Below are 24,481 nucleotides of genomic sequence, written 5' to 3' on the forward strand. Positions count from 1 at the left end.
CAGACAAAAAGAAAACTGCTTTCTGTACTCCTTTTGGGTTATTTGAGTTCAACCGCATGCCGTTTGGCCTCTGTAATGCACCAAGCACCTTTCAGAGATTGATGGAGCGAATGTTTGGTTCCCAGAATCACCAGTCTTTGTTGTTGTACTTGGATGATGTGATTGTCTTCTCTACCACAGTAGATGAGCATATTCAGCGCCTAGGAGCAGTACTGGAGACCTTGCGGGTACAAAACTTGAAGGCCAAGTTGGAAAAATGCTGTTTTCTGCAGACAGAGGTAAAGTACCTTGGGCATGTGATCTCCAAGGACGGGGTAGCCACGGACCCAGACAAAATATCTGCGGTGTCTAATTGGCAAACTCCTAGCTCTGTTGCTGAATTGAGATCATTCTTAGGGTTTGCTAGTTACTATTGCCGCTTTGTTCCAGGTTTTGCATCCCTAGCTGCTCCGCTCCACCAGCTGGTGGCCGAACTGGCTGGGACTAAGCACAAACGCCCCTCCAAGCGTGCATTGCAGGAAGTTTGGACTGAGCAGTGTGAAAATAGCTTTCAAGAGTTGAAAGCTCGGTTGGTGCATTCCCCCGTATTGGCTTATGCTAATTTTTCACAACCTTTTATCTTGGAGGTTGATGCCAGCCACTGGGGTCTGGGGGCAGTGCTTTCACAACAGCAAGCTGATGGCAAGGTGCGTCCTATAGCTTATGCTAGTCGAGGGCTAAAGCCCACGGAACGTAACATGTCCAATTACAGCTCCATGAAACTTGAATTCCTAGCCTTGAAATGGGCTATGACTGAAAAATTCAGAGAATATTTGCTGGGTAACAGGTGTGTTGTCTATACAGACAACAACCCCTTGAGCCATCTGACTACAGCAAAGCTTGGAGCTTTGGAACAGCGCTGGGCGGCTCAGCTCTCTTCTTTTGATTTTTCAATTAAGTATCGTCCGGGTCGTACAAATGGCAATGCAGATGCTTTGTCTCGACAGTGTCAGCCATCCGATCAAACTGTGTCTTTAGAAACACTGCTTCCTGGTACTTCCCTTCCAGACTCTTTAGTGCAAACAGTTTTACCACCCCAGCAAGTAATCCAATCTATGATTTCGGTTTTACCCTCTCATTCACTTGCAGACCTTGCTACTTTGCAGAGGGAGGACCCCACGATTAGTGGTTTTTTGAAGTTTTGGCGCAGAGGAACTGGCCCTACTCGCCAGGAGAGAAGAGATTTGCCAGCAGCAGTGCTGGAAATGTTGCGCCAGTGGAGGAAACTGGTAGAAAAGGAGGGCGTCCTTTATCGGCAGATCTTTCAGCCAGATGGGGGGGAACCAGTGTGCCAATTAGTGGTCCCTCAGAGTCTCAAGAATGAGGTTTTACATGGCTTGCATAATGACCATGGTCATCAGGGAACTGACAGGACTGCAGACTTGATACGCAAGAGGTGTTATTGGCCAGGTATGTCTAAGGAGGTTCAGGATTACTGTCAGCAATGTGAACGTTGTGCGCAGGCTAAAGCAGTTTATCCCAAACCTAAAACAACCATGGGTCACCTCATGGCTGCGAGGCCCAATCAGATTCTGGCAATTGATTTCACATGCCTTGAACCCTCCGTTGATGGCCGTGAAAATGTATTGATTCTTACTGATGTGTTTTCAAAGTTCACTCAGGCCATTTCTACTAAGGATCAAAAGGCAACTACTGTGGCCAGTGTTTTGGTTTATGAGTGGTTTTATCGCTTTGGTGTTCCCTCTAGGATCCACTCCGATCAGGGGAGGAGTTTTGAAGGAGCATTAGTTCAGCAGCTATGCCAGTTATATGGTGTGGAAAAGACTCGCACCACTCCTTACCACCCACAAGGTAATGGCCAGTGTGAGCGTTTTAATCGGACTCTGCATGATCTGTTGAGAACCCTGCCCCCTGAGCAAAAGCGTCATTGGCCCATGTATTTACAGCAGCTCACCTTTTCTTACAATACCACAATCCATCAAACCACGGGTGAGTCACCCTATTTTCTTATGTTTGGCCAAGAGCCCCAGCTCCCAGTTGACTTCCTGTTAGGCAGAGTGGAGGAACCCACCCACGGCCCGGTACACACTTGGGTCCAAGAGCATCAGAAACGTCTAGATGTAGCTTATAAAGGTGTGAGTAACCGCACCAAAGCAGCAGCGACGCTGCGTGCAGATCGTCAACCTGCCCCAGCTTCTGACCCCTTGCCATTGCATCAGTTAGTGTATTTGAGAGATCATAGCATTCGGGGACGGAATAAAATCCAAGATTTTTGGGGCGTTACACCGTATTGTATTGTCCGTGCCCCTGCTGATGCTGGTCCTGTGTATACAGTGGCCCCACTCAATGATCCAGAACAGAAAAGACAGGTTAATAGACAATTTATCAAGCCGATCCCTGCTGATATCTGTGAGAAAATAAGGGCAGAGCTCCAGCAAACTGCTAACCCTAGAAGTTCACCTGACCGGTTACCCCCGTCTGAGAATGAGGGAGACTTTTATGTGTGGCAACGAAGGGAGTCCCCAAGAGGTGACCCCCAAAGTGTACAAACTGATTCTGCACCTTGTCCCCAACAACTCCCAGAGGACCTGGCTATAGTAATGAGGCCGCAGTCCAGAAGGACTAATCCTGGTACCCTGACTCCACAGTGTAGTGTCCCCACTCCATTAGCTGAAAGTGGTACAGTTAGAAGAACGACACGCTCAACAGCTGGCCACCATTCCAATCCACACCATCTGCCCCAATCAGCTGAAGCCAGGCCACCTAGTGTACATTCAGTTACAGCTTTTTATAGACCGTGGCTTTAAGGTTTCATTGTCGGGTCGCCAATGCAAAAACCAGGGGGGAGAATGTGACAGGTGAGACCTGGAGATTTGGGACCGCCCCTGGTGGGCGGAGCTGGTCTTCGCTCCTTTCATAAGTGCAGGTGTGGGCAATTGGGTATTCCTTTGCAAACCTGAAGCTGCGAGTGCTTGGTCCGAGTTGGGCAAGTTGGTGTTTCTTAACTATGAAAGTCTGATACGCGTCCTTCCCCTAAACTTCTGTTAGAACGGTAGGTTACACAAAAATGTACCACTTGAGCTCTGGCTGTTGGCAGAGGTTTACAGTTATTTGCACCCTTGTAGGTGGGAAACATTGCTCCCGTGAGAACGGTATAGTGGACTTCATCGCCACTGACCCACATTTATTAGGGTGTGACACGAACTTGTGGACAGGTAACAAAACCAATTCAGTGGAGGAATATTCCTGTGTTTTATTGTCCAGCTAGTGATCTCCTGTCTTTTATTCACAGAGTACCGAGCTGCTGCTTTGCCAGGTGGATTTCTGGCTGCGGGCAAAGGACCCGACACATCAGTGTGTTTTAATTTGTTTTAAACTGGTGTAAGCCGACAGACTGCTGCGGCTGTCGATGGTTTTGGTTTTTGGTTTTACTTTTTCTGTATCAGTAGGCACCACAGATATTGATCCTTTTAGTATTTTAACCCCTTTATTTATATATATATATATTGTCGCAGACGGTGAAGGCGCTGCAGGGAAAACAAATCCTTTTTTTGTCTCCCCGCTTTTGCATGCACAGCGGTGGGCCCGAGTGAAGACGGCACTGAAGATTTGACTTTTTTTCTATAGTGTTTTACCCATTTGGGGTCATGTGTGAGTTGCCGTCCATGTTTAACCTGTGTGCTATGTCGATTTGTTTTTAAACGGTTCCCCGCAGCGCTTGTCCCGTCTTACGGGCAATCGCACAGTTTTATCGTCTCTAATAAGGTAACGTTTTTAATTGGTTTGAGGTGCCGCTGTTACACTGTTTCTTTTATTTTGTATTAAAAAATTAAACTCTTTTAAACTGACTGTGCGCCTACGGCTCTGTCCTATTTTAAATAGGTACCTACCACGGGTCACAAACTGGCGTTGTCGCACAGGACGAGCCTCTAGGTGTGCACAGCGATTAGTCAGTTGGTTTGTGTAAAATTTTTATTTTTATGTGTGTGTGTTTTAAACTGTTTTATATTTGTATTTATTTTTTTAGGCAAAGCAGCAGCTGGTAAATCCTGGTGGTAACAAAGTGTAATCTGCATTTAAACACAGTAGGCACTTACTGTTGAGGGTTTTTATTTTTTATTATGGAGTCCCAATCAGGCATTTCTAGCCCCTGTAGACCTCATGACTCTACCCCTATGGAGGGCTCTCTCCAAGAGAGGCTGGTTTATATCCCTAGAGAGAGGTCGTGCCCCCTGTTTAGTGGAACTGGGGAAATTAGTGTCCAAAGTTGGGTGGAGGAAATAAAATCTGTGATGCGCACTCGTAGACTTGCCCCTGTTGATAGAGCCCATTATATCTATGATCATTTGACTGGTGATGCTCGTGAGGAAATAAAATATAGGTCCCAGCAAGTAAGAGAAGATCCAGACCGCATTTTTGATATTCTCCTTAGCCAGTATGGTTGCCCCATGTCCTTTATTGCTGTTAAGGAAGCTTTTTATGCAAGAAGGCAGCAAGAAGGAGAGTCACTGAGGGAATTCTCACATGCATTGTTTTCTCTCATGGACAAAATGATCCAAAGTTGTCCAGAGAGGCGAATTCCTGAGGCTGCTAGACTGCTTTCTGATCAGTTTGTAGAGGGTGTCCGGGATGGAAATTTGAGCTGCGAGCTTAAAAGGATTGTTCGCGAACATCCAGATTATGACCTCCATACTTTAAGAGATGAAGGCCTCAGGTGGGAGCGGGAAGGCAGAGTAGGAGTAGAACCCGGCCGGTTCAGGACTTATTCTGTCCCAGCAGTCTACAGCATTCAGCATACAGGACAAACAAAGGGGCCAAGGGATACTATTGGGTCAGAATTAGCAGAGGTTAAGGAAATGTTAAAACGGCAGCAGGCCCAGATTGATCAGCTTACACATGAGTTGAGAGTTGCCCATACATCAAGTAAGTCTAGGTTCACGCAGAGAGGAAGGCAGGTTATTTGCAGACGGTGTCAGAAGCCTGGCCATTTTGCTAAAGACTGTGATAATGAGAGGGTAGTAGCCTTTGAATCTACAGCCCCTAGCAGGAGCTCATCTGGGCAGGGTACGTTTTCCATGCAGGCGGAAAACTAGCACCCTCTGTTATGCTGAGCCACATATCAGATGGGGACATAACTGGCTCCAACAGTTGTAATGCTCAAATGTCTGGTCCCCCACCCAAGTTGGTAGGCTCCTGTCCAAAGGTTACCATTAATATGGGAGGGGTAGATGTCTCCTGTTTATTAGACACTGGATCCATGGTCACTACCATCACGGAGAGTTTTTTTGCCAAACATTTTAAGAACTGGGGTCCAGAGAAACTGAAAGCATGCCATTGGCTGCGGTTACGGGCAGCTAATGGGCTAGATATTCCCTATGTTGGCTACCTGGAGCTTGATTGCCAAGTGTTAGGGAGGCAAATACCGAAACGTGGTGTGTTAGTTGTTAGAGATCCTTTGGAGCCCAGCCCCAACTCAGAAATATGTGGAGTACTCGGCATGAATGTGATCCGTGAGTGTTATAGGGAGCTGTTTTTGGAACATGGCTCTGCTCTTTTTGACCTTCCTTTAGTGCAGGAGGATCCTTGGCAGCAGGCTTTGCAGCGTTGCCATACAGCGCAGCTACAGCCTGAAGCACAAGTTAGTGGCCCAGTGAGAGTTAAGGGTAGGAGAAAAATTTGCATCCCCGCAGGCACAATGAAGTTTGTACCAACTACATGTCGGAAAGTCCCTTCAGCACACACTGGAACAGCGCTTTTCGAACCATTAGATGCCGGTTTGCCTCATGGTCTCCTTTCTTCTCCAGCTTTGGTCCAGGTGGTCAGTGGCACTGCATTTATCCCAGTTACCAATGTGGGATTAACTGAGGCCATTTTGCCACCTCGCAGTCAGCTTGGCACCTTGTGCCAAGTTGAAATTGTCAGCCAATCGGATGGCTCGACCAGGCTCTTGGAAGATTTGGGAGAGGAAAAACGTGTTACCATGGCAACCCAGAGTGTGGAATCCAACCCTCTGAAAACTGCAATTAATGCAATTGATCTCTCAGCCCTCACTGTACAGGATCAGGACAGGGTAAGGGCCCTTTTGCGTGACTACCAATCTGTTTTTTCTTCACATGATGGTGACTTAGGGTGTACCAATTTAATGACTTGTGACCCGTGGTAGGTACCTATTTAAAATAGGACAGAGCCGTAGGCGCACAGTCAGTTTAAAAGAGTTTAATTTTTTAATACAAAATAAAAGAAACAGTGTAACAGTGGCACCTCAAACCAATTAAAAACGTTACCTTATTAGAGACGATAAAACTGTGCGATTGCCCGTGAGACGGGACAAGCGCTGCGGGGAACCGTTTAAAAACAAATCGACATAGCACACAGGTTAAACATGGACGGCAACTCACACATGACCCCAAATGGGTAAAACACTATAGAAAAAAAGTCAAATCTTCAGTGCCGTCTTCACTCGGGCCCACCGCTGTGCATGCAAAAGCGGGGAGACAAAAAAAAGGATTTGTTTTCCCTGCAGCGCCTTCACCGTCTGCGACAATATATATATATATATATATAAATAAAGGGGTTAAAATACTAAAAGGATCAATATCTGTGGTGCCTACTGATACAGAAAAAGTAAAACCAAAAACCAAAACCATCGACAGCCGCAGCAGTCAGTCTGTCGGCTTACACCAGTTTAAAACAAATTAAAACACACTGATGTGTCGGGTCCTTTGCCCGCAGCCAGAAATCCACCTGGCAAAGCAGCAGCTCGGTACTCTGTCCACAAGTTCGTGTCACACCCTAATAAATGTGGGTCAGTGGCGATGAAGTCCACTATACCGTTCTCACGGGAGCAATGTTTCCCACCGTTCTAACAGAAGTTTAGGGGAAGGACGCGTATCAGACTTTCATAGTTAAGAAACACCAACTTGCCCAACTCGGACCAAGCACTCGCAGCTTCAGGTTTGCAAAAGAATACCCAATTGCCCACACCTGCACTTATGAAAGGAGCGAAGACCAGCTCCGCCCACCAGGGGCGGTCCCAAATCTCCAGGTCTCACCTGTCACAGACTCATGAGATCCCACTTTTAGATGAGACTCCGGTCCGCCAGCGGTATCGACGGATTCCACCTTCAGAGTATGAGAGCGTTAAGGCCCATATTCAACACCTGTTGGAGAGTCAGGTGATCAGAGAAAGTTGTAGCCCTTTTGCATCCCCAATCGTGGTAGTACGAAAGAAGGACTCCAGTATTAGGCTTTGTGTGGATTACCGTCTGCTGAACTCAAGGACTAGGAAGGATGCTTTTCCCTTGCCCCGAATTGAGGAGTCCTTGGATGTGTTGTCAGGTGCATGTTGGTTCTCTACCTTGGACTTGGCTAGTGGCTACAATCAGGTCCCTGTTGCTGAGCCAGACAAAAAGAAAACTGCTTTCTGTACTCCTTTTGGGTTATTTGAGTTCAACCGCATGCCGTTTGGCCTCTGTAATGCACCAAGCACCTTTCAGAGATTGATGGAGCGAATGTTTGGTTCCCAGAATCACCAGTCTTTGTTGTTGTACTTGGATGATGTGATTGTCTTCTCTACCACAGTAGATGAGCATATTCAGCGCCTAGGAGCAGTACTGGAGACCTTGCGGGTACAAAACTTGAAGGCCAAGTTGGAAAAATGCTGTTTTCTGCAGACAGAGGTAAAGTACCTTGGGCATGTGATCTCCAAGGACGGGGTAGCCACGGACCCAGACAAAATATCTGCGGTGTCTAATTGGCAAACTCCTAGCTCTGTTGCTGAATTGAGATCATTCTTAGGGTTTGCTAGTTACTATCGCCGCTTTGTTCCAGGTTTTGCATCCCTAGCTGCTCCGCTCCACCAGCTGGTGGCCGAACTGGCTGGGACTAAGCACAAACGCCCCTCCAAGCGTGCATTGCAGGAAGTTTGGACTGAGCAGTGTGAAAATAGCTTTCAAGAGTTGAAAGCTCGGTTGGTGCATTCCCCCGTATTGGCTTATGCTAATTTTTCACAACCTTTTATCTTGGAGGTTGATGCCAGCCACTGGGGTCTGGGGGCAGTGCTTTCACAACAGCAAGCTGATGGCAAGGTGCGTCCTATAGCTTATGCTAGTCGAGGGCTAAAGCCCACGGAACGTAACATGTCCAATTACAGCTCCATGAAACTTGAATTCCTAGCCTTGAAATGGGCTATGACTGAAAAATTCAGAGAATATTTGCTGGGTAACAGGTGTGTTGTCTATACAGACAACAACCCCTTGAGCCATCTGACTACAGCAAAGCTTGGAGCTTTGGAACAGCGCTGGGCGGCTCAGCTCTCTTCTTTTGATTTTTCAATTAAGTATCGTCCGGGTCGTACAAATGGCAATGCAGATGCTTTGTCTCGACAGTGTCAGCCATCCGATCAAACTGTGTCTTTAGAAACACTGCTTCCTGGTACTTCCCTTCCAGACTCTTTAGTGCAAACAGTTTTACCACCCCAGCAAGTAATCCAATCTATGATTTCGGTTTTACCCTCTCATTCACTTGCAGACCTTGCTACTTTGCAGAGGGAGGACCCCACGATTAGTGGTTTTTTGAAGTTTTGGCGCAGAGGAACTGGCCCTACTCGCCAGGAGAGAAGAGATTTGCCAGCAGCAGTGCTGGAAATGTTGCGCCAGTGGAGGAAACTGGTAGAAAAGGAGGGCGTCCTTTATCGGCAGATCTTTCAGCCAGATGGGGGGGAACCAGTGTGCCAATTAGTGGTCCCTCAGAGTCTCAAGAATGAGGTTTTACATGGCTTGCATAATGACCATGGTCATCAGGGAACTGACAGGACTGCAGACTTGATACGCAAGAGGTGTTATTGGCCAGGTATGTCTAAGGAGGTTCAGGATTACTGTCAGCAATGTGAACGTTGTGCGCAGGCTAAAGCAGTTTATCCCAAACCTAAAACAACCATGGGTCACCTCATGGCTGCGAGGCCCAATCAGATTCTGGCAATTGATTTCACATGCCTTGAACCCTCCGTTGATGGCCGTGAAAATGTATTGATTCTTACTGATGTGTTTTCAAAGTTCACTCAGGCCATTTCTACTAAGGATCAAAAGGCAACTACTGTGGCCAGTGTTTTGGTTTATGAGTGGTTTTATCGCTTTGGTGTTCCCTCTAGGATCCACTCCGATCAGGGGAGGAGTTTTGAAGGAGCATTAGTTCAGCAGCTATGCCAGTTATATGGTGTGGAAAAGACTCGCACCACTCCTTACCACCCACAAGGTAATGGCCAGTGTGAGCGTTTTAATCGGACTCTGCATGATCTGTTGAGAACCCTGCCCCCTGAGCAAAAGCGTCATTGGCCCATGTATTTACAGCAGCTCACCTTTTCTTACAATACCACAATCCATCAAACCACGGGTGAGTCACCCTATTTTCTTATGTTTGGCCAAGAGCCCCAGCTCCCAGTTGACTTCCTGTTAGGCAGAGTGGAGGAACCCACCCACGGCCCGGTACACACTTGGGTCCAAGAGCATCAGAAACGTCTAGATGTAGCTTATAAAGGTGTGAGTAACCGCACCAAAGCAGCAGCGACGCTGCGTGCAGATCGTCAACCTGCCCCAGCTTCTGACCCCTTGCCATTGCATCAGTTAGTGTATTTGAGAGATCATAGCATTCGGGGACGGAATAAAATCCAAGATTTTTGGGGCGTTACACCGTATTGTATTGTCCGTGCCCCTGCTGATGCTGGTCCTGTGTATACAGTGGCCCCACTCAATGATCCAGAACAGAAAAGACAGGTTAATAGACAATTTATCAAGCCGATCCCTGCTGATATCTGTGAGAAAATAAGGGCAGAGCTCCAGCAAACTGCTAACCCTAGAAGTTCACCTGACCGGTTACCCCCGTCTGAGAATGAGGGAGACTTTTATGTGTGGCAACGAAGGGAGTCCCCAAGAGGTGACCCCCAAAGTGTACAAACTGATTCTGCACCTTGTCCCCAACAACTCCCAGAGGACCTGGCTATAGTAATGAGGCCGCAGTCCAGAAGGACTAATCCTGGTACCCTGACTCCACAGTGTAGTGTCCCCACTCCATTAGCTGAAAGTGGTACAGTTAGAAGAACGACACGCTCAACAGCTGGCCACCATTCCAATCCACACCATCTGCCCCAATCAGCTGAAGCCAGGCCACCTAGTGTACATTCAGTTACAGCTTTTTATAGACCGTGGCTTTAAGGTTTCATTGTCGGGTCGCCAATGCAAAAACCAGGGGGGAGAATGTGACAGGTGAGACCTGGAGATTTGGGACCGCCCCTGGTGGGCGGAGCTGGTCTTCGCTCCTTTCATAAGTGCAGGTGTGGGCAATTGGGTATTCCTTTGCAAACCTGAAGCTGCGAGTGCTTGGTCCGAGTTGGGCAAGTTGGTGTTTCTTAACTATGAAAGTCTGATACGCGTCCTTCCCCTAAACTTCTGTTAGAACGGTAGGTTACACAAAAATGTACCACTTGAGCTCTGGCTGTTGGCAGAGGTTTACAGTTATTTGCACCCTTGTAGGTGGGAAACATTGCTCCCGTGAGAACGGTATAGTGGACTTCATCGCCACTGACCCACATTTATTAGGGTGTGACACGAACTTGTGGACAGGTAACAAAACCAATTCAGTGGAGGAATATTCCTGTGTTTTATTGTCCAGCTAGTGATCTCCTGTCTTTTATTCACAGAGTACCGAGCTGCTGCTTTGCCAGGTGGATTTCTGGCTGCGGGCAAAGGACCCGACACATCAGTGTGTTTTAATTTGTTTTAAACTGGTGTAAGCCGACAGACTGACTGCTGCGGCTGTCGATGGTTTTGGTTTTTGGTTTTACTTTTTCTGTATCAGTAGGCACCACAGATATTGATCCTTTTAGTATTTTAACCCCTTTATTTATATATATATATATTGTCGCAGACGGTGAAGGCGCTGCAGGGAAAACAAATCCTTTTTTGTCTCCCCGCTTTTGCATGCACAGCGGTGGGCCCGAGTGAAGACGGCACTGAAGATTTGACTTTTTTTCTATAGTGTTTTACCCATTTGGGGTCATGTGTGAGTTGCCGTCCATGTTTAACCTGTGTGCTATGTCGATTTGTTTTTAAACGGTTCCCCGCAGCGCTTGTCCCGTCTTACGGGCAATCGCACAGTTTTATCGTCTCTAATAAGGTAACGTTTTTAATTGGTTTGAGGTGCCGCTGTTACACTGTTTCTTTTATTTTGTATTAAAAAATTAAACTCTTTTAAACTGACTGTGCGCCTACGGCTCTGTCCTATTTTAAATAGGTACCTACCACGGGTCACACTCTGTCCCCTCCAGCCAATGCCTCCACTCCACACCAGCTTTATCGCAAGAAGCTCCCAATGACCCACATTATAGTTCCTTTCTGAGGGAGAGATGGTGAGAGAAAAAGGTACATGAATGGATTTTACCATTTGACTCCTGGGACTGCACAGCCCTGATCACCAAATCGGAGGCATCCACCTCCACAATGAACGGTTTGGAGAGGTCAGCCTCAACCAGGATGGGCGCAGAGGCGAGGCATTGTTTCATAGTATCGAAAGCCTGCTGGGCAGAGGTGCACTACTGAAAGGTAACCTTGGGGAGGTCAGATGAGTCAAAGGTAAGGGAATGCGGCTGAAGTCACGAATAAAACGTTGGTGAAAATTTGCAATCCCTAGGAGTCTTTGGAGCTGTCGTTTATTTAGTGGCTCCAGCCATTCCACTACTGCCTTGATGACTACTGCGGGTCTGCCCGCAACTGAACATTGTGACTGGACTGGACAAGGAACTCTTTTTTTTTTTTTTCCAGCAGGTGCTGCAAGACTAAATGGACTCATGCTCTGAAACAGACTTAGAAGATTAGGGTATTATTCAAGTACAAAAACACAAAATGATTCATGAAATCTCTGATAATGTCGTTGATCAGGGCCTGAAACACAGTGGGGGCATTGGTAAGGGCATGACCAAATACTAATTTTATAATGCTGCAGAATTACTCATTTGTGCATACATACATTGTTTATTTGTTGTCAGTCTTCATGTAGAGAAAGGCCTGCCCAGCATTTCCTGATTTTTAAAGCACTGATGATGTCATGTCTGATGTCACCTGGTCAAACCAAGAGGAGGGGTTTCTTTTACCACAGGAAGGATTTATTTTGTTTGTTTCAGGATACAAAGGGATTTGTTGAATATGTTTTCTTATATAGAGCCATTTAGTGGGGAGCTTTATGTAATTTATTTGTGTTGAGTTTTAGATTCCTCGGCTCAAGTTAGTGGTACTGGCTAGACTAATTGAAGGTAAATTGATAGCCCTATATATAATCAGTCTCTGCTTGATTCAGATGAGGGAGGAGAGATGAGCTGTGTTACTGAATAATGTGCTTTTTGAGTTTTGTTAATTTAGTTGCTATGGTGGCGTTTTGTTAAGTTTCACATATAATGGAGGTTACTGTAAAAAAAAATTGCTCATCTCAGAAACCCAAAATGTCTGCTCAGTCTGCTTACCTACCACCTTCCTTGACGTTCGAGTCAGACTAATTCACAAGGGAGAGAATACTTATTTTTGATTGTGATCTTGTTAAGGCGCAATAATCTATGCATGAACGGAGCAACTTCTTTCTTTTCAAAAAAACACCAAAAAACCTGAGGAGTAAGTCTATGCCACAGTGATAAGGACAGTGTGGTGAGAGGGAGGACTAGATCCTTACTAAGCACTTCTGCTAGGTCATGATACACTGCAGGGACAGAAGTTGGATCAGGCGGCTCAACTAGAACAGACTGAGTTGTGGACAAAAAACTGATGGCAAACAGTTTTTCAGCATCACAAACAGCGTCACAAACTCCACCTAGGAATACAACACTTAAACCAGTCTATGTTTGGATTGTGTGTATTCAGCCAGGGGAACCCGGGGACCAGGGAAGCGCTTGGTGTGATGAACAAAAACATACTGGTTTTCTCCACATGGTTACCAGAAAGGGATAGTGTAATAGGTTGAGTTCTATGAGTGATATCAGGAAGTGATATCTAAATAGTAAATCTTTCCATTGTAAATTTCACTGTTGATATAAGAAATTAAATTTTCTCATATTCATAATGTTAAACTGTTATTGAATAACAATATGTAGTAAAAGAGAATGCAGTTATTATAATAAATTCCAGTATTATACCTTACACTCACATACACACATTAAATTAATTAATGCGCTTAAAATAATATCTCTGAAGAGTGTCATAAAGTTACATAAAGTACCATCAAAGCTAAAATCATAGAACGAGCATACACTAGACTGACATGGAAACACTTGATACTATTGGGATATAACTGCCATGGCATAACAAGGGCAGAAGCTTTGTATCTTTGTTGAAAGAAAGACTTTAAAAAAAAAATAATTATACAATGGCTGCTGTCTGGAATTAAATGAGTCTCTCAACAAGTCTGACCCTCACAGGTGCTACAATAACTTAAAGGCAGTTGCAAATGTGTAAGAGATTTGGTTGAATCAGTATTCTCGTTTTTCCTTTCCTACTCCCCTTGTTGATATCTCTGGAATTCACACAAAGGCTGTCAGGCTGAGGCATAAAAATAGGTATCACTTTGTATGGCAAGTGGGAAATCCTGGGAATAATTGAGAGAAATTGCAGTGGAAGTGACTTGAAGATTAAGTGATTAACGTCCCGCAGTAGAAAGCAGAGAGCTCTGGCTTAAATAGGATAGATGCCTGCTGGATGAAGTGAACTATATACTCGGTGTTGTATTGTTAAGGTTTCTAGCTCACCTGTTCAAACTCAAGCAAGACTTCATTTTCTTAAGAAACAGGAGGGTGAGGATCTGGGATGAGGGTGATATAGAGGCACAGAGACACTGAGCAACTGATGCAGTCTTTTTCCTGTTTCTTCCCAGGAAGCAACACACACACTTTGACCCGAGTCAATAAACGTTTAAAACCGGGCTTCCCTAGGGTTACCTAGTGAGTGTGTGTGTGTGTGTGTGTGTGTGTGTGTGTGTGTGTGTGTGTGTGTGTGTGAGAGAGGATGTCTTTAAAGGACATGCATCCTCATGTAAATGATAATCAGACATAGATGTAGCAGCTTGCCACAGCAACAAAATTATGAATAATATCAACAGTAACATTAAAGACACTTTTGTAGTTATCCTCTTCAAATTTTGACTAAAACGTTCAAACTCAGAAGGGAGAATTTACCAGGATGTTTAAATCTAATTGACCAGTCCTGCAGTAAGAAGTAACAAAAAAAACAAAACAGTATATAGTCTGTGAGTGGGGCATCATGGTCAAAGTCAAAGTCAAAGTCAACTTTATTGTCAATTCTGCCACATGTACAGGACATACAGAGAATAGAAACTTCGTTACTCTCAATCCCTAGATAAAATAGAAAATGAACATTTAAATATAAGAGTGATTAAAAATGCAAGTGAAATATTTTAAAGTAAAAAAAATTAAATAATATAATACAATTTTACATATAACAAGAAAGCTATACAATATACAATATAAGGGTAAATGACATTGAGTGCAAACCAGGCAGAGTCGTGCAAATAGGCAAATAGTGCAAATGGAGATTTGGTAATGTACGGTATGAGATAGTGTAACACAAAGTAACACAATGGTGTTTCAGTGGTTAGCTCAGTTAGGGCTGTCACTAAGTAACTAAAAGTTATTGGTTTAAGCTGTGACACAAGTCCAAGGTTATGCTTGTTATGTTAACTGGTGATTCTAACGTTAACTGTGCTTGGATGTGAAAGTGAATTGTCTGTCTCTGTGTGTTAGTGCTGTGATGGGCTACTAACCTCTGTAGGGAGATCCTGCTTCTCCCTGTGACTTATTGGAAATGACTACCAGAACCCCATCCAAGTTGGATTATCAGTTAAGAAATTGGTTGGATTTTCCTAGATCGCTATGAAGTACTAATTTAGCTCATTGGTGTATTTTAGATAAACACCAGTAAATCCCTAACTTGGCAAATGTATTAATATTTGTAATGTTAAATAATTGATCTTTGAACATTAAAATCAGCAGTCTTTATCGGTCCAATCAAGAAGAAATGTTGATATTACAATATTAGAAAGAAGCATCATTAATTACATGACTCCCTGTGAGCAAGCACTTGTGGGGACTGTGGGAAGGAAAAACTCCCCTTCACCAGGAAGAAACCGGGTTCAGGGAAAAACCCAGGTCCAGGGAGGGCAGCCATAAACCGTTCTCACATTTGTCATTTCTTTTATTTGTGAGTTTTCCTTTTAAATAATAGGTGCTGTTGGTTGCTTTTTAGATACTTTGGCCATGTTTTGCCATTGCATTCACTAGAATATCTTGGCTACCTTTACTCATTAGTAGTCATCTCCTCATCATCATTCTTTGTTTTTTCTCCAATGCGAGACTCGGGGCAGAGTGGATGATACGTTGACTTGGTTCACAATCTCATCGTTAAAAAAGATACAATACCATCACACATCAACTATCATATATGTCATATATGTTATGATTTAAAAGTTTGCTTACATGTAAATGGTGCAATATATAGAACAACTGGGGGTTAGTATCTTGCCCCAGGATACCTGGCATGCAGACTGAGGGATCAGGGATCAAACCACTAACTTTCCAATCATGATGACCTCCTGAGCTGCAGCCACCCCATAACATATCAAAATGTCTGTTTATCTGCACACCACGAAGAGCACTGAAGAATGATGAATGGTCTGCACAGACCCTGACTTCAACATCATCCAGCATCTTGGAACAAACTGGAAAAACAACAGTAGGAGTCCTCACCACCCCACATAAGTGTTGATCTTTGCTAATGTCTCCATATATTAACACTGTGAACAGCAAAAGTCTATTTTTAAGGTGGTTTAAATTACCTCTGTGCATAACCTTTACAGAAGAGCATTTAACCATGATGGAACTCAACATAATCTGGATAAATAAAATTATTGCCAGCAGTTAACCAAACAATCACTATTGGTTAACTCTTGGTCAACCCGCAAATGCCCATTTTGTCTTTTTGCATGTATTCTGTAACGTATTCCGTTACGTTACTCAATGACAGTAACGTATTCTGAATACTTTGGATTACTTAATATATTATCATGCTTTTTACAACGTGAATGTACTATTGCCGTGTGATTTATTACTATTACTGAAGGTCCGCGACTCCGAACTGTAGTAAAGGGACCTCTGACTAATACGGCGGGGTCCCTGTCGGCTCGTAGCCGAAAACTAGCTTTACTTTGTTGTGTGGGTCAACTTTTCTTGACAGAGAGACAGAGAGAGGCGTTGAAAGACTGCTCCAACGGAACTTATTGTTTTCGGAGGAAAACACGAACACGGTGTACAGTCGAGTCTTAATAGCTTGGCTGAAGTGGTTATTATTATATTTACATGCTTCCAGCTCCAGTTTTTCCTCGATGACAACTCCTTTTAATTAAAAGACTTTTAGAACAGTTTGAAATCAGGAAAAACCTGGTGGGCTGGATTTTAGATTTTCTAACTGACAGGTCACAAAGAGTGAGAATAAATGGGGTTCTGTCTGACCCAGTGTTCTCCTCCACAGGTTCTCCTCAAGGGTGCGTCCTATCGCCCTTATTATTCACTCTCTATACAAATATGTGTCAGGGCAGACATGAAAACAGGGTCATTATTAAATATGCAGATGACTCTGTTATTGTCAGCTTACTGAAAGAGGGTGAAATTAACCACGGTCCAGTCATTGATGACTTTGTTCAGTGGTGTGAGGAGTCTTATCTCCAGCTGAACATATCTAAAACAAAAGACATGGTTGTTGATTTTAGGAAACAACAAAATGGGCAAGCAGTCACTTTAATTAAAGGTCAGAAAATAGAGCAAGTACAATCATATAAATATCTTGGGACCATAATAAATGAAAAACTGAACTTTGATCAAAATTGCAAATCAGTTTGTAAAAAGGGTCACCAGCACCTTTATTGCCTTAGGAAACTTGTTCATTTCCACATTGACCAAAAAATTTTAACTTTGTTTTATCGTTCTTTTATTGAGTCTGTTTTATCCTTTTGTTTGGTGGCATGGTTTGGTCAGACCTCTGTCACAGAGAAAAACTCTCTAAATCAGATAGTGAGATGGTCCAGTCGTCTGATAGGTGAGCCACAGTCTTGTTTAGCCTCCCTGTACTCTAAGCAGGTACAGAGGATGGCTTTATCAATCCTTAAAAATGGTTCCCATCCTCTAAGGGGTGAATTTCAGCTTCTTCCCTCAGGACGGAGGTTTCTATTTCCGAGATGCAGGACAAAGCGTTATAAAAATAGCTTTGTCCCTGTTGCTGTCACTGAATTAAATAAGAACTGTTTTTGATTCGAAATATTAAAGTATGTGTCACAGTGAGTTTTATATATTTACTAGGTATGTGTGTTTTTAAAGGGATGTCAAATGCTGTCATTTTTCTGTAAAGCAAATTTACCTTGCCTTTAGGTATAAATAAAGTTACCTTACCTTACCTACCTTTCCACTCCCCTTTTTCTCTCTCCCTCCTCGCGCTCACAGACCCATAACGTGTATGGCAGTCCATTCTCTCTGCAACACGGACTACACTGCCCATGATGCTACATTCTTTAGAGCTATGCTTGTAACATTTTGCCTGTTAGCTTAGCACAACAACAACAACAACAACGAAAAGGCGCTCTCTCACCTAGCAAACACACAGTCGCAGAGAGAGAGAGAGAGAGAGCGTCGCCCTGTAACCATGGCAACCGTAGCGCTGCCGCCTGGAACAACAGAACGTAGCTGTCAAACAAAACCCAAACAGTCCTGACCCGCGACAAAATGAAACAGGAAAGTACCGCAGCGTAATCCATTTATTTCAACAAAGTAACTGTATTCTGAATACCACCTTTTTAAACGGTAACTGTAACGGAATACAGTTACTCATATTTTGTATTTTAAATACGTAACGGCGGTACATGTATTCCGTTACTCCCCAACACTGAATATACAATATATACATATATTAATTACAAAACAATAGAAAGGCACAAATTGGAGAACAAAGTGCTTAGGCCAGTCACACAAGGACTCTATACTCAGATCTCAGACCAAGTTCTTTTGCACTGCTTCTGAGTGATGAGGGTTACTCAGATCATGACTAAGATTGGTAATGTGGGTGAGCAGGGGTGGGATGTGGGGGGATAGTGTTTGCCAACAGTCTGAATGGCCCAAGGAAAAAAGCTGTTTGTGAGTCTGGTGGTGGGGGACCTGATTCTCCTAAGGGCAGCGGATCTTACAGGTGGTGGGCAGTGTGCAAGGGGTCACCTGCGATGGCCCTGGTGTTCCTGAGATAGGAGGATCTGGTGATGGCCTCCAGGATTGGCAGAGGGCAACCAATGATTTTTGGGCAGTGTTAATTACCTTCCATACAGCCTTCCTATTCTCAATAGTGGTTCCTGCATACCAAACACCCAGGCAATAGGAAAGCACACTCTCCATTGAGGAGCAATAGAAGGCCAGCAGCAGCTTGTGATCCAGGTTATTGTTCCCCAGCACACGGAAGAAGTGCAGCAGCTGTTGGAGCTTCTATTCCAGGGCATTGATGTTGTGGGTCTAGGTGAGATCAGCATAGATGTGGGTGCCCAGAAACCTTAAAGTGGAGACAGATTTCATCCGTTCTCCATTTATAAAGAGAGGGGAGTTGACCTGGCCTTGCCTCTTATCCATTATGAGTGTTTTTGTTTTAAGGATGTTCAGTTTCAGGTTATTTTCTGAACACCACCGGGACAAGTTCTCTACTTCCACCCTGAAAGCTGTCCCATCTTCATCAGCGACGAGCTCAACCATGGTGGTGTCATCAGCATACTTAATGATAATGATGTTGACTTATAAAGCTACCATGGAGTAAAGTTAGTTGGATTATTACTGATGGCGTACTTGTCATGGCTGGTGAATGAAGTGGACTGTCCACACTGATCTGTAAGTCTCTGAAGAAGGACGCAACACTATTACTTAATCACTGTATAATTCTCCAACAAGTATGAAACAAACGTCAAACATATCTGTTTGAAACATCTCACATTTAATCATGTTATGAAACCTGTGAAAACCATTAATTTCATTTCTTACAAAACCCTGTGCCACCACTGGTTTCAGCATGTCCTGTTTGAGCTAAATGTGAAGATCTAATATATAAAATTTTGTGAGGTGGCTCAGTTGGGGATCCAAAATACAGTGATTTTTTTCTCAAGAAGGAAATTGTACAGTTTTTTGCTGAAAAAGGGACAAGCAAAACACAAATTGTCAGATTGTGTATGGCTAGCAGATTTGGCGTTTTTGGTTGAAAGAACACTTATCACATGTGTTATGTGAGGACATACTGTTTTTCTTTTCTCACTTCTCCATTGACCCTGATGATGCTCAGAATCAGCTGCAGCTGGAGCTCCTTGAATTGCAGTGTGAAGATGAGTGTCGCAGCCAGCGACCAGTAACTCATTACATGTGTATTGTGCAAGCAAAATGTTCTTGCACAACACTCATGTAATGTTTTTATGCCCATTTTTCAAATCACGCTGATGATGATGATGATGATGATGATGATGTAACACATACACACGTACATATACTATGTAAGAATAATACCTAAGGTATTAATGTCAGTTATTAAAGTGGTGGAATCAATTTAGTTGCAATTGCCATTTTCAGTCATCTTTTTAAGACATTTTGCACATTAGTGAAAGAGATTTTTAGCCTGACTTCATATGCTTGATGGGTGTGTTGACTTGTCTCTCTACTTGCCTCTGCATATACAAACAATGCTAGAGGCCGTTACATATAAAGTATAGAGCACAGCAGCAAAACCACTGAGAAAGATCTTCCATGACAGTCCCATATAAGCCTCTCTCTTTTAAAAATGTAACAATTAATTAATTAACTATACAGCAAAGTAAAGAGAAATACATTTACCAACAGTAAAAAAAGAGGCCTACACTGGTAGTGACAGCATTTGTTTTCCTCTACAAAGTTTGTCCCTTTTACGAATCCTTGTTATGAATTGACATTTATAATCCATATATTATACATTATTATTTGAATATAAATAAAAAGACAAATTAAAAACTTTACATGAATAATGGGCTCTTAACTTCTACACTGTGAAAGACTTGGACCGACACAGCGCAACGTAACTGTTTGGTTGGTTTTTATTTAACGTTCATGGCACAATGCTTCCAGTTTGGCACCTCTGAATTCTCCATTACCAGCTTTCCAGCTGGCTCCACTCCACTCTCTACTGCCAGTCCCCGGGATCACTAAAGAAGGAAAAGAATTTATCAAGGGGTACTCCAGTTTGCTCCCACAATTCTGAGAACTGTAGTACGGGCAGTTAGATTAACTGATTATTTTAAATTGCCCATAGGTGGGTGTGTCTGTCTCTCTGTGTTAGCCCTGAGATTGACTGGTGCCCTGTCCAGGGTGTACCTGCCTGTCACCCTATAACATTTACAGTATGTAAGTGTTAGTGTGTTGGTATTTTTGTTTTTAATCACTCAAACTGCTGCACAACAACTTTCCTTATTCAGAATACGACATTGAAGTGAAGTGATTTGGGACCACAAATGCAAGTGGCCCACATCTGAAATTTGAAAAAAAATAATGCATTGATAACAAAGGCTTACATGCATAAATAAGCCTTTGTTATAGCCATGACCATGGGCTTGCTTATAGGGGCCATTTGATTATTGGAATTTTCTCTGTATTTTTTTAGGTTCTTTAACTTTACAATATAAAGAACCTTGAGCCAATTGCTGTTGTGATTTGGCAATATATAAATAAAACTGAATCAAAAATTGAAACTGTTTTTGACTTTCCAACAAGTGTCCCCACTACATCTGTTCCATATTCTTAATCAGTTTGATTTCTGTATTGAATTGAATCCAGGAACGAAAAAGTCAAAATTGACTTAAAATTGACTGAATTTAATAAAAATTTTATTTTATAGTCAGTTTATATGGGGTGGCTGTAGCTCAGGTGGCAGAGCAGGTCAGCCACTAATCAGAAGGTCGGTGGTTCGATCCCAGGCTGCCTCCGGGCTGCATGTCAAATATCCTTGGGCAAGATACTAACCCCATGTTTGCCTACTGGTGGTGGTCAGAGGGCCCGGTGGCGCCTGTGTCCGGCAGCCTCGCCTCTGTCAGTGCGCCCCAGGGCAGCTGTGGCTACAATGTAGCTGCCATCACCAGTGTGTGAATGTGTGTGTGAATGACTGAATGTAGTGTAAAGCGCTTTGGGGTCCTATGGACTAGAAAAGCGCTATACAAATGCAGGCCATTTACCATTTACCATTGAATAAAATGTAAAGATTAACTGCAAGTGGTAAAATAGTTTTCCAGGTTATCTACTTACTTAAAAGAAAGAACTGCCATGGCAGTTCATAGAATAGCAATGGCAGCAGCTTGCCTTTATGAGAGTATTAACAACTTACAACAGAACAATCTCCAATTGATTCACACTCACAGCAACGCCATCCTTTATAAGCCTCTTTCGTTCTCTGTCATGTCGTTAAAGCAATCACTTGCACACACCCAGCCTTCTTAATGGTCCCAGATGTGGTTGCTAGGAGATTTGTGTCACATTTGCAAGCCCTCTTTAGAGATTGTACTCTCTTCCACTCTGTTATGTAAATGAGTGTGTATGTGTGTGTGTGTATGTGTAAAATTGAAGAGAATAGAATAGCTACTTTATTGTTATTTAGAAGACACATCAGTTAGTGTGCATTAGAATGAAATTCCAGTGCACTGACTCACCATTGGACTAATGCAATATTAATAAATGGAGCTAAATCTTAAATTTTGAGATACAAAAAAAGGAGGTGAGATATAATGTATAGATGTGACAGTATAAATAAAAAGGAAGGATGGATGGCCACACAGAACATCCAGCAAAGCCATGTAAATGGCTCCACTGACTGGGGCCTTTGCGGTGTATAGTTCCTCCAAGCCCTTTTGTGTGTGAGTGACATGTTGTCAGATGAAGCATGAGGGAGTAGAAGGCATGGGATATGTGAGACTGGGAGGTAAAAGATTATCCCTGGAAGGAGAGAGCCAGGACTTCTTGCTCAGTAAGCACTCTTATTTCCCCCACTTCACTGCAGGGCAAAGAAAAGCAGACCCGGGACCTGTGCAAACGGCCCCCTGGAGCACTGCTGCACCTATCGTGCCCATGATGAAGGATCAGTTACCGGTAGCAGACTTGACTCAGTAGAGCATTTTACTTATAAAAGTAAAAATAAAAGTAAAAAAAAAAATTACATTAAGAAGTTAAAAAAGGTTATTGATTGTCATGGCTGGGGCAGCAGTTGTGTGGTGATGTGAGAAAAGGATCCAAACTGCAGGTACTGGTTGGGGTCCGAGTGAGCGTTTATTTGTAGTGACAGCAAAGTGCAAGACAGGAAATAAGGAACAGGGAGCAACTAAAGCCTCTACTGGGAAAACTAATAAAAAAACCTGAAAAACATAAGGACACGGGGAATCACGCAGGGAAGACATGGAGAAAGAAGAGCAGAGAGACACAGAGATACCAAATTACACAAAAGGTGCGACGATGAACAAAGGCAAACACACACTATAAATACAAACCATGTAATGGGGAAATGACACGCAGGGGTGGACACAGCTGGAACTAATGGGCATAACGAGACACAGACCTACAAAGTAAAACATGAAATGCACAGGCTGTTTTACAAACACAAATTCAGAGACACAAATAACAGAAAAAATAAACACAAGACTCAAACCCTAAGAACTAATACAAAATGGAAGAAACAAGAAAATAATAACAATAAACTTAAAACACTGGGTCAGCGAAGATAGAGAATATAATATGAATAATATGATCCTCACTTTGTTTCCAGAAAGAGACATATATATATATATAAATAAAAAAAAAACACCCAGCACGCCCCTGCGGGCGGTTTATCCTTCAAGCTTGGGTCCTCTACCAGAGGCCTGGGAGCTTGAGGGTCCTGCGCAGTATCTTAGCTGTTCCCAGGACTGCGCTCTTCTGGACAGAGATCTCCGATGTTGTTCCCGGGATCTGCTGGAGCCACTCGCCTAGCTTGGGAGTCACCGCATCTAGTGCTCCGATTACCACGGGGACCTGAATATATATATATATATATATATATATATATATATATATATACATACAGTGGAACCTCGACTTACAAAATTAATTCGTTCCTGAGGGTCTTTCGTAAGTCGAAGCACCCGCGCATTTTGACTGAGGCAATGCTGAACGATAGGCTTTAGGCTAATTGCTAACTAGAACAACAATACGTCGTTCAAGTGGAACAGCAAAGCGCAATTACGGAAGCCAAGGGGTTGTCACATGATTCGGAAGGCATTGTGGGCATTGTAGGCTCAGCCAATCAGAGTCAGCGGATTTCGTTACTCAGGCATTTTGCCGTAACACGGGCATTAATACATATATACACTGCTGCTAAAATCGTCACTACAGTCAGCTACTCAGGCTTTAACTCACCCATTAGCCCAGCCTGCATATATATATATATATATAAAAATATAAATATATATATATATATATATATATATTAGGGGTGCAACGATATTCGTATCGATATTGAACCGTTCGATACAGTGCTTTCGGTTCGGTACGCATATGTATCGAACAATACAAAATTTGTAATTTATTTGATCAACTTTACTTCTGACGATGCTGTCTGTGTTGAGCGCTCAGTGAATCTGCGTTCGACTGCTCCGCCTAGGGTCGACAGTGCAGCCTAGGCGGAGTAGTCGAACGCAGATTCACTGAGCGCTCAACACAGACAGCATTGTCAGAAGGAAGAGCGCAGGGCAAGCTAGCGAGACAGAAGTTAAGCTCTCCTTACAAGATGGACCTCCCCCACCCTCATTCAGATCTGGCGTTTGGAATTATTTTGGTTTTCATGTGACGTATGACCCTGAAGGTAAGCGAGTCATGGACTAAAGTAAAACAGTATGTTGGATGTGCCATGCAATGCTCAATTACATGGGTGGGAACTAGTGTGTTAGCGCAGTTAGCTCGTTAACGTGTTGGCCATCTAGCCCCATGCACGGGGCGATCGGCGGTAGCTCGTTAACGGAGATTTGCCGTGTTGTGGCGTTAAGGTCATTTCAACGAGATTAACCTGAAAGCACTAGTGGGAACACAACGAATATGACTGCACATTTACGCCGACGTCATCCTAGTGCAAAGACAAGTGGAAGCAGAAAAAAAACAAGCAAGCATGCTACTAACTTTAGCCGAGTCATTTAGACAGCTGTTTAATATGAGAATATAGCCCAGAAGAAGCGGATAGTATAGCTTTTATTTTGGGAAGAGACATTTCTCTGTAATAAACTCTCTTTTCCAAAGATGAGTGATTCCTCAATCAGATACAGGGCTCGCAATATCGCTAGCCCGACGTTATGGTTTCATGGACAAAAGAATTTCTGTGGCTGCAAT

Source organism: Mchenga conophoros, linkage group LG15 (assembly GCF_057382185.1).
Source record: "Mchenga conophoros isolate Kocher_MC1m ecotype Shallow Benthic linkage group LG15, M_conophoros_male_GT1.1, whole genome shotgun sequence".
Taxonomy (NCBI): domain Eukaryota; kingdom Metazoa; phylum Chordata; class Actinopteri; order Cichliformes; family Cichlidae; genus Mchenga; species Mchenga conophoros.